This window comes from Mizuhopecten yessoensis, unplaced genomic scaffold (genome assembly GCF_002113885.1).
Source record: "Mizuhopecten yessoensis strain PY_sf001 unplaced genomic scaffold, ASM211388v2 scaffold9299, whole genome shotgun sequence".
Lineage (NCBI taxonomy): Eukaryota > Metazoa > Mollusca > Bivalvia > Pectinida > Pectinidae > Mizuhopecten > Mizuhopecten yessoensis.
In genome coordinates, this window is record NW_018407978.1 from 854,438 (window position 1) to 864,275 (window position 9,838).

The 9,838-nt window shown below is 34.4% G+C and overlaps 1 protein-coding gene across 1 annotated transcript in view; it reads right to left on the bottom strand.

Annotated features, from left to right (window-relative positions):
* The window catches only part of LOC110457675, a 47,233-nt gene extending 40,406 nt beyond the window's left edge, over positions 1-6,827 (bottom strand). Inside the window, exons 1-4 of the mRNA XM_021509036.1 lie at positions 6,459-6,827; positions 5,789-6,194; positions 1,796-1,979; positions 611-1,263 (exon numbers count right to left, since the gene is read on the bottom strand). The gene's annotated coding sequence lies outside the window, so the exon portion shown is untranslated. The remainder of the gene's footprint in view (positions 1-610; positions 1,264-1,795; positions 1,980-5,788; positions 6,195-6,458) is intronic.
* Positions 6,828-9,838: the final 3,011 nt, after the last annotated feature.

Here is a 9,838-nt window from a genome sequence, read left to right on the forward strand (position 1 = left end):
TTTGAAAATAAGACGGCATTGAAAAATGGTATGAGGTACATGTTTTCAGTTTGCTTAAACAGGTACAAATACAGGCTCTCAATCACATACCACATCATTTTATTATTGCAACAACTGCTTAAAAGAAAAAAGTTGTTTCATTAAAAAAAACCTGTATAACATCATATTGTCTAAAGGAAAAGGACGGTTTTAAATATGACTTCGAAAATAAGACTGCCTTAATATAAGTACAGGATACCTGACTTGAAAAAGAAATAAACATTTTATAAAAAATAGCGTTTTCTTCAAAATTGGATAACATTTTCAGATTTGTTTTAATCCAAAGATTTTAATAAAAATAAAAAACAAATAAAAAATGTGTACCGGGAAATTTTCACCGCGATTTATCATTTGCCTTTTTCGACCTGAAGAGTAATTTATCATCATAGTGAATATTAGAAAATAGCATAATGAACAAACGGCGGGCGAAAACGGCGAAAAATTAAACTGCAACAACCATTCCCCGGTATACAATATATGCTGCTGCAATGTTAAGCGCAGTGCAACTTACTTTCATAATCAAATGTTTGAAATGTTAGTATATGACGTCGTTTACGGTTTACTTACTTACCCTACAAAAGGACACGCTGTCTTGTCTAACTGAACCTAACCTCAATCAAGTAGACTCATCGTAGTTCCAGATCTGGGACATTTGTTGATATTCTAAGAGCTGCGTCTACCAAGTCTCTGTTAATCACTGTCACTTATAACGTGGTTTATAAAGGGATCTTAGTTATTACAGCGATTACACGTTAACAACATAATATATATAGTAAATGTGAAGGACATAAGTTTGACCCAGCGCCAATTTCCGGTATATAGTATTTTTATGATGATGCATAAACCCCAATACATCCTCATCGTAACTAACACATCAAAGCACAGATTATATATTGTATTTGTTAATAGTTCGTTACACTAATGGTAATAGGAAGATGGTATTACAAAATAAAAAAAATATCGAGATGAATCATCCATATATATTCTCCTTTCCGTACACACGTAGCTCCAATAGGAAGTCTCTCCGTTAACCTTAGGTAGCTTGTTTTCTTATCTCCAAAGTCTACCCTTCTGAACGTGGAACACATAAGCACAAGTAAAGTCATCGGTAACGTCTTCCGGTAAACCATAGTAACGCTGGCCACACCACCGGACAGCTAACGGAAGTGTTGCTGGAAATATATCAGTGTCGTGTCGAAGCTTGAAATACCAGTTCTGTCCATGCTGGAAAAACAAGTCAGTGTTAAAATGATAAAATCCTGAAAATATAGGAAACAATTGACTGATTTCGTTCATAATCCAAAACATTTAAGACATTGAATTTAATTTCTTTGACCTTATATACCGTTGATAAGTCCTAAGTGCAAAAGGAATATTGATGCAATCAAAGGAATGAACGACAGGGGCTAGCAAGGTATATTGTAAGCAAACACCTGCCGAGTGTATCAACACGAAGTCCAGTAGTTGTATCAATGAAATAACAGTGACATAACTTTAAAATAAAAAACGTAAATTCATCTTTGAGAAGACTGTTACCATAGTTACTAACGTAACGTAGCTGAACGCAAAACACAAATACACTAAACCAAACTTTTTTTTATGAGTAATTAAAATTGAAATATACCGTTTCTGCACCTGTGTGTGGGCAGAGCATAAGTTGTAGGCTATATTTTGTGCTAATCCCATTTTGTAATGTTTGCCCCTTTCCTAATGTTGGGATGCAGGTGTGTAATATGTGTAGTATATTTTTACTTACTAAACCTATGAGTTCTTATTACGCTGTTCATGCAGTTCAAACATGTATGGATTTTCTGATTCGGTTTTCACATTACTTCTGTCACGTCGTCGCTGCTTTCCTTTGCATTCATTGATTCGTTTGTTACATATTTTCTTCCTGCGTTTTACACTACGATGGCATTTCTTGTCCCGTTCGTTGTCATCTAAAACAAAAACAAAAAGATGCATGATTATATGATGGATGTAAAACACACATTAGTGACTGCACTTAAACAAATTGGTAAAAGATACAGTTTGCCAAAAATAATTACACCATATAGCACTGTTATTCTGTCAGTGTAGGACTCAAATCGGTTGTGCTATGTGCCTGGAAGGTGGAAATCCCAATTGGTATTGATTGGAATTGCTGAACCAGAAAGGGAGGAGCATTAAAACAAAACACTTAATTATATTAATTTTATAAATTGGCGGCGAACTGGTTAATGTCAAATTAGTAATGAGTCAAGTGTGAAGTGACCATTCAAAAGAGAGGCTGATAATCAAATAATCACTATTCAGTATAACACTTGATCGGATTTCTCGAAATATCTAATGATTATTAAGACAAATGGTCTCACTACATACGTAATCATTGCGAAGAAGAGTGACATTAAGTGTCACACCCAGCAAATAAGTAACTCGAAGAAAATGTGATATATTCTCTGATACGATGACATCAAGTATCACACTCTAAAAGTCAGTAAATCATAAAGCAGACGACCTATTCATTTATATAGCGACGTATAGTGTCACATGGTACAAATCAATATCACGCAAAACAAGTGATTTATTCTTTTATTATCTATATACTACTTAATACCATCTACCGGTAGCATGATACATTCATTATCATTGGTTGTCAGAATGAAAGGAAATTGAGAACGACTTTAGAGCAACGTTGGAAGAACTTGAGAACGGATTTTCCCATTCCCCAGCAAGTGGAAAATTTTATCCACGTGCTCAAAAATACAATGTGGTACATTATAATTATACAGAAACAGGGTGTCACACCAAAAAACTCAGTAACTATCAAAATATTGATATCTCGCCAAACAAGTGGGATATCGTCAATACATTGACGTATAGCATCACATCCAACAAATCAATAACTCGCCAAACAGGTGGGAAATTCTCTCATACATTTATATACAGCATAGAACCACACAACTCAGTAACTTGCTAAACAGGTGAGAGCTTATCTAATACATTGATGTATACATTGTAGTACCACACCCAACAATTCAGTAACTCGCTAAACAGGTGAGAGTTTATCTAATACATTGATGTATAGCAACACACCCAACAAAGCAGTAACTCGCTTAGCAGGTGAGAGACTAGCTAATACATTGACATATAGCATCACACCCAACAAATAAGTAACTCATAGATAACTGACAATCTCTGTGATACAGCGACGTATTATATCACATCGAATAACTCAGTTGGAGTTATCTCCCTTTATAGAATATGAAGCAAACCAAAAGTTTTTTATATGATTTGCTGACCATTTTGACACTCATTAAACAGTGTTTAAAAATTCCTGTGCAGCAACATTAGTAGAAATTATACTTTGCAATGTAAAGGTTTTGACTCCGACCCCTGCATATCTGTTTGTTTCTTTTTAAACATACATCGAATAACTATTAAACTGTAAAATATTAGACAACATATGACTTTTATGGAATATTTATTTTGAAAGGGACTTAGAGAAAATTTTCACTGTTGTGACTACGGTAATACTCTAGTTTAAATTCTTGGTACTCAATACCTGAAGTGAACTATCATAAAAGCTAAAAAATAGCTATCGATCAACGTTTATTATTTGAATTGAATGTATATATTTCAGATTTCGTTTTAATCCCAATAAGGAAAGTAAAGCGCCTGTTCAAAGTAGTTATAAAAGAATTTGTTCAATGTTGGCTAAAACGATATGTTATAATTGAAAATGATGGGACAGTTGACATGGATACAAGATCTGCCAAAATGTATTTCCTCAATATATTTATATCACCAAAATGTTTACTCCGTGTGGAATTCATATTTGAATTAATGTTAAAATGCAAAAAGTGAAACTGCGTAAAGAACATTCTATTCTATAGTATGTTGACAAATTATGAATGACCCATTTCTGCGCATGCATTTAAAAAAGGAAGTAAAACTATTTTGTGAACAATACTGACTATCAATTATATTTAGCTAAATATGATTGATAATTGCATTCAATATTCTATTATATTATAAGTCAACATGAAAGCGTCTGGAACTACCATGACATTAACAGTTTTGTATTTATTTATTTATGTTTTGATTTTAAATATTTCCGCAAATATTACATGTAATATATCGTTACACATGTTGCCGAAATAACACTAACCAGACAAGACCAGACCAAACTCAATCAGACCATGCATTGTAGTGTGCCTGGTGAAACCCACACTATAGGCCTTGTTGTTGACACTATTTTTAACTAAGCACAGCTGCATATACACATGTATATACAAGCATGTTTATATATTCGTCTGTTTTACAACCTTAATACTCGATAGCGAAGCGGACGTTGAACCATTAAAACTAACAAAATATATACACATATTTTGCTATACATAAAAGCGTGTTTATGAAGACGAATCTCAAAATGAATGAATTAATAAACAATGGTTTATCACTCAACCCTCAAATCAATATGGTTCTATGTAACGCTACACAACAAGATAAACAACTGATGAATCAAAGCCGAATCCTTGGTATCTCGTAAACAAACTCTATCTCCTAACTTCTTCGATACCTCAGGCGTCACTTTCGCGTTCTTACCCACTGGAATATGACATAGCAAAATTGAAGGCACGCCGATAGTTATTTGTTTGGTCTCAGGTTAATAAAATAACAATTGCTAGGCTGATGCATATTCTAGAGAACAGAGGAGCGACACCAGACTTCAACGCTAGTCAATGTTACACTTATGTGACTGACAGATTTGTTTTGATGTACATGTCCATTAAAAGTTTAAATGGGTCTTCTCGTCTCATTCAAAAGGTGGTCACACTGAGCATTCGATTTTGATATGACATGTTCAAGAGGTGCAGAGAGTAAAAGTGAGCGTAACAAATTTGAGTATCCATAATTTTTATCCTGACGCAATAGCATAAGCTGCTGCGCTACGCCCACCAGTTGAAAAGTAGAACGTGTATACATACACATAACCTAGACAAAAATTGTAAATAAATTACATAAAACAGAGCATCGTTATCACTACTGTAGATTAAATTAAATCACTGCAATATATTGCTCCTTCGAGTTGCGAAGAAATCCCAACCTGAAGGTACGCTTAACTCGACGGTTGCAATTTTGAAGTCGATTTAAAAGATGAATTATTCATTTTTCTCTCTTTACCTACTGTAATTAAGCTGTCCTTAGATGAAGGCATGTGCTCTTTTCAGAAGGAGGTTGTTTACAGAAAAAATAATTTTGGAAGTGTCAAACCCGGCAAAGAGTCGTGCTGATCCTCAAAACGTTGTCCTCGGGGTGACATTTTTTCAGTCCACACAATACAGTTATTATTATTCTACCACGCTTCCTACGTGCAAACCTGTTTCTATTAGTGGAAAAAACTGTATTTTCCTACCTAGAAAAAGTCACTATTCCGTCATCATTTTATAATTGTACCCAGGATGTATTGTCCACATTTTGACACATTTTTTATTCAGAGATGGCGCCATGCATTGGGTAAACCATTACATGGTTATTTTAAAGGAACGAAGATTGGAGAAGAATAATCAGATATGAAATGCATACAGAAAAAATCGCAAATACTTGTGTTTATTTGAAAAATCAGATCGAGATATTTCTGTCTGCTTTACAAAGGAGTGATCAATATATTTCAAAATCTTTTCCCTATGACGAACGTGAATAAATCTATGAAATGTAGGAGAAAACAAGAAGAACACCAATAGGAGGATGGTTTGAAATTACTTACCCTCATTGCCACTCTGGACACACGTCAGACCTACTGACACCGTAATGGTTCTCTCCTCTAGAACACACTTCCCGTCATCGCAGTTGGTTTTCCATAACACATTCATCCTTCTCCGTATAGTTTCACATGTAAAGTTTCCCGTCATGTTACTATTACATTTGGAAGGTAGTCCTTGTGTCTCATCCGTTACAATTATCCGTTGAGGAATTCGAAGTATATTGTCGTCGATTGTGGAAGTCCATGGACAAATTGCACGACTATGCTCAATAGAAGTAGTCTCAGGAAATGAAGCACATTCGTTTGTTTTTATGTATTTAAATGTCACATTTGGCTGATTTGTTGTGTCCGGAACGAATGAGGCCTCCATGATTCCGGTATGCAAAGCCATCACAATATAGAAAATCATCTACAGATAAAAAATATAACTTCATACTAATAATTCTATTTTTAAAAGTATCAAAATTTCTACAAGGCAAATATTTACTGATTTAAAACGCGATACCAATGACGCCTATAAATTCAAAGAAAACAAGGTAACCAAAAGTTCTACCAAACATTAATGTTACTTTACAAAGTGATTAAAATGTAGAAAAAGATTCATGAAGATAATATCTGATATATGTAATAACCATATTGATAATGGTCACAAACGTAACAAGCCCACATTTACCTTGTAACTAAAGGTTACGCACAAGCGTGCTGTATGAACCTCTATAGCTGGTCGTCTGGCGATGAAGTTAAGTTGATAGATGTCCACCGTCCTTGTTCCGGTTGTAACCGACCGCAGGAATAACGAGGAGAGAAACGCTTCTGACTTTATATACAGTGATGACGGAAGCATGTACGCGCTTAAATACTGCAGCGAATGTTCCCGATAAGCGGATGGCGGGAGGATCATGAGGGTAACAAAGCTAACAACAGCTTAAAGTTGATTTGCATCTTGCTACTTTCGGGGACATTTTGGTTTAAAAATGCACCAATGTGACCATTACGATATAGCATGTGAAAGATATCCACCCACTGTTTATCAAACTTTGCATCGTTTTATGTATCATGTATAATCGTTAGCAGAAACAAACAAGAACATGGGCCAACCTTCTTATAAAAACATTATTGCTTTCCCATAGGAAAGTATTTACACTCAAATTTTAAAAGTACACCTCGTTTGAAAATAAGTCTGCTTTGAAAAATGCATTGCATTGAAGATATGAGGGACAATTTCCAAGTATGCTTACACATTTAAAAGTACAGGCTAACAATTACATACCACATAACTTTGTTATTGCAACATTTGCTTAAAAGAAAATAAGTGTTCCATAAAAACCTCTATAATATCAATTTACTATGGTAAAAGGACGAACTTAAATTTAACCATTATTTACTTCATGTGTAAATGACTTCGAAATAAGACTACCTTGCAGATAAATACGGGAAACTGAATGAAAATGAAAACAAACTGCAGCTAATTGTTAAGATTTAAGGGTATGTATCAAGTTTTCAGAAAACAATACTGTATACCAGGAAATATTAGCCGCAGTTTACTTTTGCCATTTTTGCCCTCTATAATGAAGAGTGATTTTGCATTATAGTGAATATCAGAATTCAACAAAGTGAACATAGTTATCAAATGGGATGGGCGAAATCAACACTGGGCGAATCTAGATTTTAACAGCGGGTGAAAACGGCGGAAATCAAACAATAGCGACAATTCCCCGATGTGCAGTATGTCCTGTTGCAATGTTAAGCTCAGTGCAACTTACCGTTAAAATCAAATATTTGAAATGTAAGTATCTAATAAAGTATCAATTCTCTATATCATCTAGTGTTCACATAACTAGTGTACCAGTACAATGGGTACATCAGATAAACATAAGACAGTAGACAATCTACAACGAACATCTTGACAACAATAAAACTCACGACAGTGTCATCCGTACAAAATAATAGTTCATAAACACAAAAACAAGGGCGAATCAATAAAACACAATAACATTGATAAATGCATAGCGAATATACGATTCTGGTGATTAGAATGAGGAAAAAACTGTTTCCTGTCCAGGGGTGTAGAATAGGAAAATTCTACTCAAGCAGTTTTCAGTGATTCCTTGAAAATACCAAATGTAACTTGTCTGGAATCCAGTAATTTTAGTAAGCTCCGTAAATATTTTCAAATATCAGACCATTTCACCAACTATGACGCCGTTTACGGTTTACTTACTTACCCTACAAAAGGACACGCTGTCTTGTCTAACTGAATCTAATCTCGAGCAAATAAACTCATCGTAGTTCCAGATCCGTGATTTTTGTTGATATTCTAAGAGCTGCGTCTACCAAGTCTCTGTTAATCACTGTCACTTATAACGTGGTTTATAAAGGGATCTTAGTTATTACAGCGATTACATGTTAACAACATAATACACAAAGTAATTAAACGTGGAGGACGTAAGTTTGACCTAGCGCCAATTTCCGGTATACAGTATATTTATGATGACGATGCATACAACCCAATATATTTTCATCGTAACTAACATATCAAAGCACAGATTATATATCATATTTTTAAATAGTTCGTTACACTTATGGTAATAGGACGATGGTATTACAAAAAAACAAAATATCGAGACGAATCATCCATTTATAATCTCCTTTACGTACACACATAGCTCCAATAGGTCTCTAAAACTATAAACTAACATAGTTTATAAAGGGATGTTAGTTATTACAGCGATTACATGTAACAACATATTATACATGGTAATTTAACGTGAAGAGCGGAAGTTAGACCCAGTGCAAATGTCCTGGTATACAATATTGTTAGGATGATGCATCAGTTATAATTTTTCCTCATCAGAACTAACATTATCTATTTTATATGTTAATATTTTTAGACACTTGTAGTAGCAAGATGATGGTAATAACAACATAACAAAATATTCTCCTTTTTGAACACACGTAGCGCAAATACGAAGTACATCTCAATTTACTCTATGTAACTTGTATTCTTATTTCCAAAGTCTACCCTTCTGTACACTGTCACATATAATTAGTGGAAGACATAAGCACAAGTGAAGTCAAAGGTAACATTTTCCGGTAAACCATAACAACGCTGGCCGCATCGCAGAACAGCTACCGGAAGTGTTGCAGGAAATCCATCAGGGTCGTGTCAAAGCTTGAAATACCAGAGCTGGCACTGCATAAAAAACAAGTCAGTATTGAATTGATTAAATCCTAAAACGAAAGGAAACGATCGACTGTTTTTGTTCATAATTCGAAACATTTAAAACATTGATTTTCATGTCTTTTACCTAAAAATACCGTTGTAAGACCTAATATCAAGAATAATATTGACACAATGAAAGGAATGAACGACAGTGATTACAACGGCAGTTTTGTATTAAAACGCCTGCTTTGTGTATCAACACGAAATCCTGTTACCTGTAAATCAATCCTTGAGAAAGCTTTGACCATAGCTACTAATGTAACATAGCTGGACGTAAAATACAAATACACCAAACCAAACTTTCTGTAAGTTATTGAAATTGAAATAAAGAGATTATATTCCATTTGGCACCTGTGTGTGGGCAGAGCAAAAGTTTAAGTTATATTTTGTGCTTATCCAAATTTGTAATGTTTTCCCTTTCCTAATGTTGGGGTCCAGGTGATGTAGTATGTGACGTATATGAAGTATATGTTTACTTACTTTTCGCTCTTCATGCAGTTCAAACACATATTGCTTTTCTGATAAGGCTTTTACACAAATTCCTGCACCTATTGCGTCGTCTCTGCATTCCTGTACAGACATTGATTCGTTTGTTACATCCTTTCTTCCTGTGTTTTACACCACGAAGGTATTTCTTGTTCCGTTTCTTGTCATCTAAGACAAAAAAAAATGAAAAATGAAAAAAACAAACAATATGCGTGTCTATAATATGGATGTAATAACACACATAAGTGACTGCACTTATAACATTAAGTAAAAGATACAGTATGCCAATTAAAAGAAAAGAAAGATATAGCACTGTTTCATCCGTGTAGCATGACTCAAATCGG